A 15,769-nucleotide genomic window follows, 5' to 3' on the forward strand; every position below is an offset into this window, starting at 1 on the left:
TAACAGTCAACACAAGTCTAATGAAAATAATAAGAAATTTATAAGTGAAATATCTGGAATTTCATACAATAACCCAAGGATTGATAGTACAAGTCATGAGCTACTAAGACTTATATTTAAAAAGATGGTATCAAATGAATACAGCGTCTGTTTAGAATGCACATAAAAAAATTCGAATCTAAAAATATCAAGGACAAGTGGTAGATATATCCAAAATTAAAGTACATCTTTAGAGCCAGCTCATATCCTCTACAACATCTCAGCTCCAAGATCAAGGTGCAAAAGTCTAGTATGAGTAAAACCAACCCCATATACTCAGCAAGTATCATAACTAACCTCGATGAGGTAATAGAAGCAAGAATTATAAATGATGCGCGCCAATCACCTCTACAAGTCATAAATTCCAACAAGTACAGAAAAATAATATGAACAAATCATGAAATCACAGATAAGACCACCTTGGTGCACACAATTTCCTTAACATTACTCTGCTCAGTCAACAATCCAATATATAAGTAAGATATGCAACTAAATTAGGTAAACGACCAAGGAAAAATTTCAAGTAAAGATGATTTGCAATGACAAAATATCAATTCTTTGTCGCGCTCAACCTGATCCAATTAGAAATAACAATTCAGCTCTAAGGCCCACATCATAATCTACATAACCAAGCCAAAGCACTAATCATCCTTCCCAAGGCCCACATCAACGTGAAACTCGTCGGTTTCTCACAATCTGCGTGTACACCATCATCAAGTAACATAAGAGGGTGACCCTAGGGGGATGGATCCATATTTATGCACAACAAGGAAAACTCACGTGCTATCACAAATTGCCTGACATGATCATTGACTCAATATCATAATTCGCTCATGCTAATTATTACAGATTCAACCAACGTGGTCACATGCTAAATATCACAATCAGCCCGGTGTGATCACAAGATCAATATCACAATCTGCCCGGCATGGTTACGATCTCAATAACACCTTCCGTCAGACATGGTCACATGCTCAGTATCATAATTTGCCCAGCATGGTCACAGGCTGCTACTGGAATCCATATCACACAAAAACATATATGCAAGAATACGTGTACATGATCAAAGAACATCAAATTTTAATAAGCGACATGCTAAGGTATATGTACGTCCAAAGTGGACTATCATAGCTCAAATCAAGTAAATACATCACAAACGTAGCAATTATCAGGTTCAATCAGGAGATTACTCTCTAGTTAACCTCAAACATGCTTAACTAGCTGCTAATAGGGGTACAAATATAAGAACCATTATAGCATGAAACTTAGCAATCAACTCAAGGCATATTATAGCCTAAGAACTACCCGAGCATGAATAATACCCTGGTGCATTCACATGGGCTCAATCCCCATACATGTGCCCCACCCATAGCATGTAGCTATCATAAATAACTCAGTCAACTAGTGCCTCAACCAAGTTTAGGTAAGACTCTTATCTTAAAGAAGCCAAATCAATACTCTAGAGGCCTATCCCACACGAATCGACCTCCGAACAGATCGAAACTAGCAAAAACAACTCAAAAATATCAAATATTATCATATGAAGCAAACCCAAACGATAAAGGTCAAATCTTTAATGAAATACTCAAAGTCAACCAAAACATCAACTCGGGACTACACCTAGAAACATGAAAAAACTCACATATTCTTATAACCCATTCAAATACAAGTCAAGCCATACTAGTTTCACTCAAATCCGACTCCGTATCGATGTTCAAAACCCAAGTATTCACTTTAGAAATATTTTGACAAAACCTCCAATTTCTCTTTTAGAATCATTACTCAAATGCCAAAATCAATATGGAATCATGTAAAATAATCAAATCTAAGTTGAAAATATTTATCCCAATCCAAGTGGTGAAAACCACTCCAAAATCACCCAAATCAGAGTTCCAAATCTCAAAATGTGATAAAATGAACTCAATGTCCGCAAATAGAATTTTATAACACTGCTCAAGGGATACCCATCGCTATCGCGGGAAGAGATTCACGATCGTGCTCGTGAAGCAAAAACGTTACTGTCCAAGAAACACCCTATACATTCACGTCACAAACCTCGCGAACGTAATGCACATACCTTGAATAACTTACGCCGAATACATTTAAATAACTTGAAATCACCTCATATTTTTCACAGAAGTTCCAAATGCAATAAAGATCCTATTCCAACTCTCAGAACCACAATCCAAACCCGATAAACTCGAAGTCAACACTCCGTAAAACCTATTAACTTTCCAAATCTTCAAATTGCCAACTTTCGCCAAATGGAGCCAAAACCTTCTAAAAACATCCAAATACAAATCTGGGCATATATCCAAGTCCAAAATCACAATCCAGACCTAACTGAATAATAAAAACTCTGATTCGAGGTCAAATACTCAAATGTCAAATTTGATCAACCCTTCTTCTTAAAGCTTCTAAATTAAGAATTATTCCTCCAAGTCAGTACTAAGCCACTCCAAAACTAAAACTGACCATACACGCAAGTCATAATACACCATATGAAGCTACTCATGACCTCAAACCACTGAACTGAATGCAAATGCTCAAAACAACCAGTCGGGTCTTCACATTCTCCCCCACTTAAACATAGGTTCATCCTCGAATGTGTCAAGAGTTGTTCCAAAGCCAACAAATCACTACTTAAACTCACCATGCACATACCCATGAGTGATCCCATGTCATTCAAATCCATATAAGCCTGACAACACAACCTAACTGAAGATCCTTACTTTAACCTTAGTCCATAAACCTTAGAACCCAATCTCCAACATCGAAAATCCATTATAAGACTTGATTCTCTCATCTGTACACTTTACATGTCTGAACAAGCTGTATCGATCCATAACCATATTCCTAAACATAATCATGTGATATACCCATAACTCAAGTACTCATAGCAAAAGCTTTCTACCACAATAGTTGCCCAATAACAAGCCTAATACTGGTAACAAACCTCATATCAAACAAAACCTTATTCTAAACCCTCATACACTGCCAATTATAATTGAAACACACATATACGCATGATTACTCATTAGATCAACAAGTTGTGGATCTCTCTTAACCGATAAGAACCATTTCCAAATTCTAAGTTGACTACTGACATTATTCTTCCAACATACCATAATCAAGTTTGATAACTATCGCACCCTTTTTTTTTCTCGCGGAGTCAAGGTTTTGACATTTTTTGGGACAACTCATTTTCTTTTGGGAAGGGGTATGGAATTTGAAGAGTCGTCACCTAATGGATTTAAGGTGCTTTAGGGCACCTAAAACAAATAACTCATAAACCGATTTGCATTACCAAAGATTGGGTAAGGGCTCGAAATTACCTTGAGGGGAAGGTGTTAGGCACCCCTCGAGGTCCACAACAGTGGGTCCCGGCCAAAGTCAACTTAAGCGAATTAGTCTTATAAGCAGATAAAAAAATAGAGATTATTTAAACAGGAATAAAGGGGGTCCTATGTTTATTAGCCTTTAGGATTACTTATGTGCAATACTCGGTAAACATTCCTCAAATAGAGGTGTTACGCGTAGCATTAGCGCACAGGTCATCATATCCTTTACTACCCAATTACTCTCCCCTTTATTATTAACTAAGCGTTCTAACAACATCAAATATGTATCCTACGCGTGCACTACCCGTCCCTTGCCTATGGCCCTGGAGGTGTTTAGGACCTTTATTTAAGGTGGTTCTAGACTTATGTATGGTTCTTAAAAGGAGAAAACTAGGCGTCAAACAAAACTGGTAGGACTATCACACATGGAACAGTTAAAAGGGCTCACATTTACCTCCACAAATAAGCAAACCATTGCAAGCCTCAAATAAACAGTTTTAAATGATTTAAAGTCCTATAGCACGATATCTAGATGAGCATAAAATATGCAGCAGTTTCATTAAGGCGAGGCAGTAAATACCTAATCAATTGGCCTACTGATTTTATTACTGTTTCTAGAGGACAGTGATATGGACTGTTGTTTTATTCTCGAGAAAGGAGGGGAAGGAAGGACCTTGCATATAGGCTGTGAGTAGAGGAGCACATCTCAAGAATTGGACCATCAGGACAACCAAAGCCCGACGAGTCTCGGGGTAGCAAGGTTAAAACAAGCATTATTCACTATTTTATTCACTAAATGATTTTCTTTTCGCATTTTTCAATTCATGCAATAAGATCTTCAGTGTTCAAAATAATTATTCAATTTATCAAAAGCATTTTTGATTTTTCTTATGAATTAATATTGCTATTGTTCTCTCCATGCTTTACCAATACATCATTACTATTACTTGTCTCGATGAACCAATGACTGTGACATGCAATGAGACAACGCAACAAACATACATTGATTCAGAGGAAGATGACATACCTGACAAGATTGTCAAAGAAGTTGAGGACTTTAAGAACATGCCTAAGTCCAACCTGGACGAGACCGAGATTGTCAACCTGGGAGATGCAGAAAATATCAAGGAAACGCAAATCCGCATTCAGCTATCGCCCTCAAAGAAGAAGGAATATATAGAATTTCTAAAGGAGTATGAGGATATATTTGTCTGGTCGTATGATGACATGACTAGTCTGAGTACGCCTATTGTGGCTCACAAACTGCCAACCGATCCAATGTGTCCACCGGTAAAGCAAAAGCTCAGAAAATTCAAGCCTGATATAAGTTTGAAAAATCAAGAAAAAAGTCACCAAGCAGATCAACTCTAAGGTTCTCAGGGTAGTAGAATACCCGATATGGTTAGCCAACATTGTTCCAGTACCAAAGAAGGATGGGAAAGTCAGAGTCTGTGTCGACTTCCGGGATCTCAACTGGGCCATTCCGAAAGACGACTTCCCTTTGCCAAATATACACATCCCGATTGATAATTCCGCCAAGCATGAGCTACAATCATTCGTAGATTGCTTCGATGGTTATCACCAGATCTAGATGGATGTGGAAGATGCTGACAAAACGGTTTCATTACGCCGTGGGGAGTGTACTGTTACAAGATGATGCCATTCGGCCTGAAGAATGCACGGGCCACCTACATGAGGGCCATCACTACCATTTTCCATGATATGATACACAAAGAGATAGAGGTATATGTGGATGATGTTATTATCAAATCCAAGAAGGCCACTAACCACATAGAAGATCTGAGGAAGTTCTTCAATAAACTGCGGAGATAGAACCTGAAACTAAACCCCGCAAAGTGCACATTTGGGGTTCCTGCTAGGAAATTGCTTGGGTTTATTATGAGCCGCCGAGGAATAGAACTGGATCCATTGAAAGACAAATCCATTCAAGAACTACCACCGCCAAAGAACAAGAAAGACGTGATGAGTTTCCTAGGAAGTCTTAACTACATCAACCGATTCATAGCACAGTCTACGGTTATCTGTGAGCCAATCTTTAAGATGTTGAAGAAGGACGCTGCAACCAAATGGACCGATGACTGCCAAAAGCCCTTCGACAAAATCAGAGAGTACCTGTCAACACCACCAGTCTTAGTCCCGCCCGAGCCAGGTAGACCCTTATTACTCTACCTTGCAGTGTTGGATGAAGCTTTCAGATGCGTTATGGGGTAGCATGATGAAACAGGAAGGAAGGAACGAGCCATTTATTATCATAGTAAGAAGTTCACCCCGTACGAGGCCCGATATTCTCTATTAGAATGCACTTGTTGTGCTTTGACTTGGGTAGCTCAGAAGCTGAGACATTACTTTTGCGCCTACACTACATATCTCATATCAATGATGGGTCCCTTAAAGTACATCTTTCAGAAGCCCATGCCCACTAGCAAGCTAGCCAAGTGGCAAATCTTGTTGAGTGAGTTTGACATTGTTTACGTAACTCAGAAAGCGGTCAAGGGACAGGCACTGGCAGATCACCTTATTGAAAACCACATGGATGGAGGATACGAACCCATGAAAATGTATTTTCCTGATGAAGATGTATCATTCATAGGAGAAGACATTGCGGAATCCTATGACGGTTGGAGAATGTTCTTTGATGTAGCAGCAAACTTAAAAGGAGTTGGCATAGGAGCAGTCCTAATATCAAAAACCGGTCAGCACTATCCGGTGTTTGCCAAACTCAAGTTCTCCTGCACCAACAATATGGACGAGTATGAAGCCTGCATCTTAGGAATCAAAATGGCCATTGACATGAACGTTCAAGAGTTGCTAGTGATTGGAGATTCAGACTAACTTAAACATCAGGTACGAGGAGAATGGACGACCAAGAACTCCAAGATACTCCCGTATCTGCATCATGTACAGGAATTGAGAAAGAGGTTCATGAAGACGGAATTCCTGCATGTTCCCAGAATCCAGAATGAGTTCGCCGATACATTGGCTACCCGATCATCTATGATACAACACCCCGACAAGAATTGCATTGATCCCATTCTGATGAAAACCCATAATCAACCAGCTTATTGTGCCCATGTTGAAGAAAAAGCAGACGGAAAGCCTTGGTTTCATGATATCAAGGAATATTTGGCAAAAGGAGAGTACCCAGAGGTTGCAAATCCTACTCAGAAACGCACACTTCGGAGATTGTCCAACAACTTCTTTCATAGTAGAGGAATCATGTATAGGAGGACTCCCAATTTAGGATTATTAGATATGTCGACGCAAAGGAAGCATCCAGGTTACTAGAGGAAATTCATGATGGGACCTGCGGTCCATATATGAACGGTTTTGTCTTAGAAAAGAAGACACTCCGGGCTGGTTACTTTTGGATGACTATGGAAACAGACTGCATCCAGTATGTTCAAAAATGCCACCATTGTCAGATACATGTAGACATGATAAAGGTACCTCCAAGCGAGCTCAACACAACAAGCTCATCGTGGTTGTTTGCGCCTGGGGGATGGATGTTATTGGACCAATTTAATCTTGCCGCTTCCAATGGACACACGTTTTTCCTAGTAGCCATCAATAATTTCACCAAATGGGTCGAAGCAGCATCTTACAAAGTAGTGACTAAGAAAGTCATGTCAGATTTTGTCCTCGACCATATCGTTTGTCGATTCGGAATCCCAGAGCCAATCATTATTGATAATGGCTCCAACCTCAACAGCAACTTGACGAAAGATATGTGCAAAACTTTCAAGATCAAACACAATAATTCCACAGCCTACAAACCTCAGATAAATGAAGCTGTAGAAGCCGCCAATAAGAATATCAAGAAGATATTGAGGAAAATGATAAAGAATCATAGATAGTGGCACGAGAAGTTATCATTTGCTCTATTGGGGTATCACACCACAGTCCGCACATCAACTGGGGGAACCCCCTATATGATGGGTTATGGTATAGAAGCTGTCATTCCCGCTGAGGTGGAAATTTCTTCCCTAAGGATCATACAAGAAGCTGAGCTCGACGACGCAGAGTGGATAAAAAGTCATTTTCTGCAACTAGCCCTTATTGACAGAAAAAGAATGAATGCAGTCTGCCATGGTCAATTCTATCAGAACAGAATGTCCAGAGCCTTTAACAAAAGAGTCAAGCCAAGACTGTTCACACCGGGGCAGCTGGTGTTGAAGAAAATTTTTCCGCATCAAGATGAAGCCAAAGGGAAGTTATCTCCCAACTGTCAGGGTCCGTACATTGTTCAACAGGTTTTGACAGGAGGAACCCTCATACTTGCTGAAATGGACGGAGAATTTTGGCCAAAGCCGATCAATTCAGATGCAGTCAAGTGTTACTATGTGTAATCTTTATGCTTTCCTTATATGATGTAAATTGAACTACGCCTGACCTAATTCCCCTTTAAGAGGGGATACGTAGGCAGCCCTATGGGTTCGGTCACAATTCAATAAGAATTTCATTTCCCCGCAGTCAAAAACATCAACCCATCAAACTGGGGCAGAATTTTGAGGAGGACCCTCAAAATTCCATAGCAGGAGAGGTTGCAATGTCCTGAACTACATCATAGTCATTGGTTCATCTAAAAGTTAATTTTTTTAATTTTTTTTATACTTTTACAAATTCATGCATGTTATTATTGAAATTGCTTTGCTTATCAATGCTACCCCAATAACACAGACGGTATCACCAGATCAAAGCCGCACGAGTCAAGCAAAGCCAGCAGGGATACGAACAAACCTTCCCCCTTACAAAACTCACGATTTTCTTTGGATGCAGCCACTAGGATTGAGAAATCATTAAATATACTGTACGCCCATGGGATAAATATTGTTCAAGAATACGTTGTTCCCAACATTTTCTATCAGCACACACCAGCGATGTTCCGTATGCCACAAGGCTCCAGTAATCACAACGTCGCGATCTGCTACCAGCTAAGAAAACTCTACTGTCAGTTGTTACCTCATTCCTTGCATAAGGCTACTATTCTGCCTTCCGAGACTAAACGTTATCTCCATCTGCATCTGCATTGCATAAGGATACTATTCTGCCTTCCAAATTGCATAAGGCTACCATTCTGCCTTCCGAGACTAAATGCTGTCTCCATTTGCATCTGCATTGCATAAGGCTACCATTCTGCCTTCTGAGGTTATTCTCTACCTCCATTTGCATTCGCATCTTTGAATAAGGCTATCATTCTTCCTTACAAGGCTAAGCTCTACCTCCCATTTTTTTTTTCAAAGCTAAAGCGCTATCCCAAGCACTATTTATCTCGCTTCTCTTATGGGCTATGCTCTGTCCTTTAATTCGCAAGACTAAGCTTTGTCTTGTCCGTACCATACTACTGCATCCTTCATGGGTTGAAATATTGCCAAATCATCCAAAGGCGTCATCGTTCGGAGGCACCATCTTCATAGCCCGAGAACACCATGTCATGGCCTGATGATCTCTTCCAATCTTTTGCATATCATTATTCAAAAGCGTCATGGTTCGGAGGCACCATCATCATAGCCCAAGAACATCATTTCATGGCCTGCGAATCCTTTATCATACGCTTCATGGCCCAGGACATCATGGTCTAAGGACGTCATCCTCATCGTCCGAAGACAACATTCATGGTCCAATAGGAATCTGCATCATGTTTAAATTTACACAAAATATATGCTCATATTGATTATTTGCAGGTAAGTCGGCTAGCAACGGCTATCCTAGCAGGAGCAGTCCTGCTCAAGTTCCCTCAGCCAAATCAAACCTAACCATTCCCGTAAACCTTTCACTCATCTAGCCCTAGATATTGCGTCCGTTTTTTGAAATCGCTTCATCGGTATACTCCGCCGATGAATCCGGAACTACACACGGCCTGATTCCTGTGAAACCAAGGATATGTAGGCAGCTCAAAATATAGGGTGCGTCCTAACCTCTTCAAAACATTTCACTCGGTCAAAATTGGTCATCATTTCTTTACCCGGAAACTCTTTCATTCTTCTCGGGTAAAGAGGGGCAGCTGTTGATACAGAATTTTTCCTATATATTTTTCAATATGCAAAATACTTTCAAAATAACATATATATGCATATATAAGCATGTCCAAGGCTTTTATTATCTTTTCACAATTTTAAGGTTTTAAATTAATTTATTTTCTCCCTTTTTATCCATAAAATCCCCAATAATTATTTCCAAAATTATTGTTTGATAATTTATCTATTGGATTTCTATATTTATGCCAAAATATGGCTAAGATAGTTTTTATACATTTTTATAATTATATTTTGTTTTAAAGTTAAATTGCACATAATTGCAATATTAGCCCTTTTAAGATTTAATTATGTTTTATATGCATAAAATTGGATCCTGTATTTTTAAACTTCTAATTATGTATAATAAACCATTTTAACTTTTTAAATTATTTTTTTTCAGAAACTATCTATTATTTTTTTATAAATCAAATAGGGAAAACTGGCTATTTAAATTATAGCCAAATTGGCTTTCAATTATAGCCAAATCAGACCCCAAATTCCCAGCACAATTTTATAATTAAAACTTTACCCAAACACTACTAACCTATACCCAAACCCGGAACCCATCTACCCTATTTAATCTCGACCGTTAATCTCTCAGATCAACGGTCCACGTCGATTCTTTCCTTTTTTAATCGAACAACCCCCCCAAACCCTATCCCATTCTTTCATTTGAGTTGCCTCTGAATCCTCTCCTCCTATCTTCTCTGTCAGACACCCTCAAACCCTAATCACTATCCACACATCTCCGGCCATCTCCCTCTCCAGAATCCATGGCCTCTCATCATCTCCTGGCCTCTGCTTTACCCCACACCGGTTTGACACTACCCTGAGGTCCTCAGGTGAACCTGGAGATGTTCAACTCCTATCAATGGTTGTTCATGCCATTTCCCGGCCATCCATGGCTGTTCGAGTAAGATCTATGACTTTTCCGGCTAAGACCAGTAACATTTTAAGGTCCTCTCGTCTTCTCTGGGTTCTCTAAAACTCTAACTCTTGAGTTTCAATTTTCTTTTAGACCCATATTAGATCTAAGTATATCCATGAGTTTTTAACCGATTTTTCTTCATCTCTACTATTTTCCGAAAACCCTAGATTCGCTATTATTCGATTCTTCTCGGATCTTTCTAGATCTGAGGTGATTTGAGTATTATTAAGCATTTTCCTTTAAAAAACCTCCTGTTCTAACTAACTATTTCGAATTTTTAATCACTCTTCCTAAACTAGGTTCATCCCAAGTTGTCTTTCAAAGAGTTTTTCTGACTTCTAAGTGTTTGATTAATTATCATTTCGTCTTCGTGGCTGATTTTTGCAAGAATATGAAACCCTAGTTGATTCTATGTGGTTCCTTCAATCTTTGCTTCGACTTTGTGTATTTTTGTGGTTTTTCCCTAATTAATCTTTATTAGGGTTCGAACCTATTTCTCCGGCTAATTTCTATATCTTTGTGAGGTTTTACTTAGCCTAATTTTTGTTTATGGAAGTTGAGTATTTCTTTCTGGAAATCAGTGTTATTATAAAAGTTTTGGCTGGTTGATTTACTCTATTAGAGATCCATATGCGTAAATCTTGGGTGTTTCCTTGTTTGTGACCGTAATTGGTCATACTGACCTTATTTGATTGCCCATATAATTGTGGATTCTTACTGGTTCCTTTGCATGGCATGATTGGGATTTTTCCTTAATTAGATCCATGCTATTACTGTTTGATCAATTACCCCTAATTAAGGGGACTATTCTGAACTCATTTATGTGATTGGTTTTTGTGATCCTATGATTTCCTTAATTGACTGAATGTTGATTCCTTTACCTTATTCTGTTCTACTTCTAAAGTGCTATATATACACTCTTGTTTCACCTCTCAAGACACGAATACAGTTCATAATACACACACACACGCTCAAACTCTCTCTTCCTTATCTGCTACTTGTGTTAACTGCTTGTCTAGCCGGTTGAAAGCCAAGGCTAGACTGTGGAACTCTACTTGCTTTACTTTTCTGCACTTTGCTTCCTAAACTGGTATGTTCCTAGTTCAATTAAGAAACTCAACTCTATGTGCTCCATGTCTGTTAAATCCATGTCTCCTTCTGCACTAATTTAATAGCTTATGTATTTAATTGCCCTTCTGGTCTACTACTTTAATCGGCATGCTTAAGTTTTGCCCTCTCTTGTTCAAGTGTAATCAGCATGTCTACTTTAGTTCTTGTTTATTTCCTTCAACTAGTATGCCATGTTAGTATCATAGACTCCTAATGTATCTGATTAACCCTAAGTGGCATGACTAATTATGTGCAATAAACCCCTGTCCCCAACATGACTACTCCAATACCCTATCTATATGTCTTATTACTATTCTAATTTCGAGCATGATTCCCTTGTTAACACTTTGAAGTAATAGTTTTGTATTTTGGAGGCCAATAAATTGCTACTTGTTCTTTGTACTTGCTGGTCTATATGCTTCTCTCCTCATCCATGTTTATGTGTTTATGATTTGGGCTCTCTATGTCCCCAACCCCTTACTTCCCCACTTGTAAATGATATTATTCTTTGAGTTTGTTCTGTGTGTGTTGGCTTGTTCCAAGTTGTTGTTACTCCTATTCCCTTTCTCCTTTCAAAACTGTTTTTCCCTAAGCAACTCTTCTGTTGTTTTTGCAAACTTATTTCAAACATGTTGTTTCAAAACTGCTTTCCAATTCAACCTTTTTAAATCTATGTCAAGCACTATCAAATATACTCTCAGACCACTAGGTTCTTCCCCTTTCATGTGAGTCTTGCCTTGGGACCCTTGATCTCCCTCTAAACTTGGACACATAAAAACTAGCCTTTCCACACTGCACTTACTCAGTCTTGGCTATGAAATCTGGGTGTGAGCACTGCTCGGGATCCCTTGAGGTCCTTAGGTAACTCTGACATACCCAGATAAGAAAAGACTATGGAAACAATCTTGGCACTTGAGGTGATTTGTTACATAACTCAGGGAGGAAGTCCTAATCAGGTGCTGAAGGTTTAGGCTTGTTTCTAAGCTCTCTATAGTGTAACTATTTTTCTTATGTAATTCATTTCAATATTAGTCTGTAAAAACCTATTGTAAACACGTATTGGGGTGCCTAGTGAAAAAGGATGGGGTAAACATGCATGCCATAGTTGTTAAGGGTAGAAGACATGTTATTAGGTTTATATTCCTAATTGTGCAATAGAAACTATGCTCAAGATTCATACATTAGAGATCATGCTATTTAGGATTTATATGTATTGTTTTCAACATCTCATCCACATTAGAAATCCTGTCTATAGGGTAGATAATAATAACAAAATATGCTACTATTATGTGATTCTGCCCACGTAAGCATATTCCGAAATTTCATTTAGAAATCCTGCTCTTAGGAAATTCTGCAATCATGCTATGCATTTAGAAATCCTGCTCTTAGAAAATTCTACAATCGTGTTGTGTATTTAGAAATCTCGCTCTTAGGAAATTCTACAATCATGTTGTGCACTTAGAAATCCTGCTTTAGGAATACTGCATATAAATCATTAGATACCATGATTAGGTTCTCATTCATACTCACTCAGCTACGCTTAGTTAAACTACTGATGCATGAAAAGGAGTATCAACAGTCTCATCCTGCTATAAACAAACTGGTAATAATCCCTGCATGTCTTTGCAATATTTAGAACAACATGTTTTAGGTACAAACAATTTCCAAACTGTTTTAATAATTCTGAATAACTGTTGCATGTTATTTTACGCCTATGCAAGCCTTAGGTGCTAAATTTGTCAAAACTAAAAACATGTTTCTTTATGTATGCCGCTTAATTATCAACCATTAAAATCAGTAGGCAAGCCTGATTCGGACTTCTTTTCTGAGTCATGCAATAAATCTGGTTCTGCTTAGACATCTTGTTAGGATCTGAATTTAGACCTTATATGTGTATGAGTCGTGCTATCTATGTGCATTACTTGTGGAGGTATATTTGAGCTTTCTATCTGTTTTATGTGTTTTCCCCCCTAAATACAGTCATATGTGTTCTTATTTTTCACCTATAATTTTGCTTTTAAATTTGAGGGTCTTCCTAGAAACTCCCCCCCATAGGATAAGAGTCCTAAATTCCTCCGAGACTGATAGGAAGGGACGGGTAACAACATGCAATAGGGTTCGAGACCAACCCTCGCTTTAATTACCTTCAAGGGGCAGGAAAGGGTACATATGAATATGATGACCGGTGCATTACTACCACGTGTAGCCCCTCTTGGAGGAGTGTCATACCGGTTATTGCATTGATGTGATCCATATTATAAGCAAACCTAGGACACCCCTTTTCACATTCCCTAATATGCTTAGATTGTAATTCTTTTCAAAATCTTGCTTTCATTAATTGCTTTTCAAACATCTGTGTTCTTAAACTTAAATCCCCTACTATTTGAGTCATACTTGTTTATTTGTTAATTGTACAAATTCACAAAAACTATTTGGCCGGGAACCATACTAGTGGATCTTAAGGGGTGCCTAATACCTTCACCTTGGGATAATTTCAATCCCTTACCCTATCTCTAGTTTCCAAGCGTAGTTATAAATGAACCCTATAGGTATCTTAACGCACCTTAAATCATTAGGTGGCGACTCTTCAAAAATGCAAACCCCCTTTCACAAAAGGAAAGAGTTCTCTCAGTCAAAATGTCTAAGCCCGCTTTCATGAGAAAATGGGGCTCGACAGTCTTCCAATTATGTTATTCTTGATTGTCACGCCAAAACCGTGACGCTGGCTGTGCTAGGTGTGCCGTGTGTTGAGTGGAAGGGTACTTTAGATCACACTCCCAGTAGAGTTATTTCTTTCATTAAGGCTCAACGTATGGTTGAGAAGGGGTGTGATGCATATCTAGCTTATGTGAGAGATGTCAGTATTGATACCCCTTCAGTTGATTCAGTCCTAGTAGTACGGGATTTTTTTGATGTGTTTCCAACTGATCTTCCGGGCATGTTGCTTGATAGAGATATTGATTTCGGCATTGATATGTTGCTGGGCACTTAGCCCATTTCTATCCCTTCGTATCGTATGGCTCCTCCTGAGTTGAAGGAGTTGAAGGATCAGTTACAAGAATTGCTTGATAAGGGTTTTATTTGGCTTAGTGTATGACCTTGGGGTGCTCCTATCTTGTTCTAAAGAAAAAGGATAGTTCTATGCATATGTGTATTGATTATCGCCAGTTGAACAAGGTTACAGTGAAGAACCGTTATCTTTTGCCGCGTATTGATGATCTGTTTGACCATCTTCAAGGCACACGTGTGTTTTTTAAGATTGACTTGTCCTCAGTTTACCATCAATTGATGATTCAGGAGCCAGATATCCCGAAGACTGCTTTCAGGACTCGGTATGGTCATTACGAGTTCCTTGTTATGTTATTTGGGGTGACTAATGCCCCAACATCCTTTATGCATTTAATGCATAGTGTGTTCCGGCCATATCTTGACTCATTCATCATTGTCTTTATTGATGATATTCTGGTGTATTCCCGTAGTCAGGAAGATCATGAGCAACACCTAATGACAGTGATTCAGACCTTGAGAGAAAAGAAGTTATATGCCAAGTTCTCAAAATGTGAGTTTTGGTTGGATTTCGTGGCATTCTTAGGCCACGTGGTATCGAGTGAGGGTATTCAAGTGGATCCAAAGAAAGTAGAGGCAGTGCAGAGTTGGTCCGGACCATCCTTAGCTACAAAGATCTGCAGTTTTCTTGGCTTGGTGGGTTACTACCGTTATTTTGTGGAGGGATTTTCATCTGTTGCAGCCCCTATGACCAGGTTGACCCATAAGGGTGCTCCGTTCTAGTGAACGAAAGAGTGTGAAGCGAGCTTTTAGAACCTCAAGACAGCTTTGACTACAACCCCAGTTTTGATATTGCCTTCAGGTTCGGGATCTTATATGGTCTATTGTGATGCCTTGAGGATTGGCCTTAGAGCGGTGCTGATGCAGGGCGGTAGGGGGATTGCCTACACATTCAGACAGTTGAAGGTGCATGAGAAGGACTACCCTATCCATGATCTAGAGCTTGCTGCCATTGTTCATGCCCTGAAGATCTGGTGCCATTACTTGTACGATGTGCCTTGTGAGATTTATATTGACCATCGGAGCTTGTAGCACCTATTCAAGCAAAAGGATCTTAATTTGCGCCAGAGGAGGTGGTTGGAGTTGCTGAAGGACTATGATATCACTATTTTGTATCACCCGGGCAAGGCCAATGTGGTGGTCGATGCCTTGCGTCGCCGGGCAGAGAGTTTGGGGAGTTTGGTTTATTTACCAGCATCAGAGAGGCCTCTGGAGATGGATTTTCAGGCCTTAGCCAGCTAGTTTGTGAG

The sequence above is a fragment of the Nicotiana sylvestris genome, chromosome 8, assembly GCF_000393655.2.
Source record: "Nicotiana sylvestris chromosome 8, ASM39365v2, whole genome shotgun sequence".
Taxonomy (NCBI): Eukaryota; Viridiplantae; Streptophyta; class Magnoliopsida; order Solanales; family Solanaceae; genus Nicotiana; species Nicotiana sylvestris.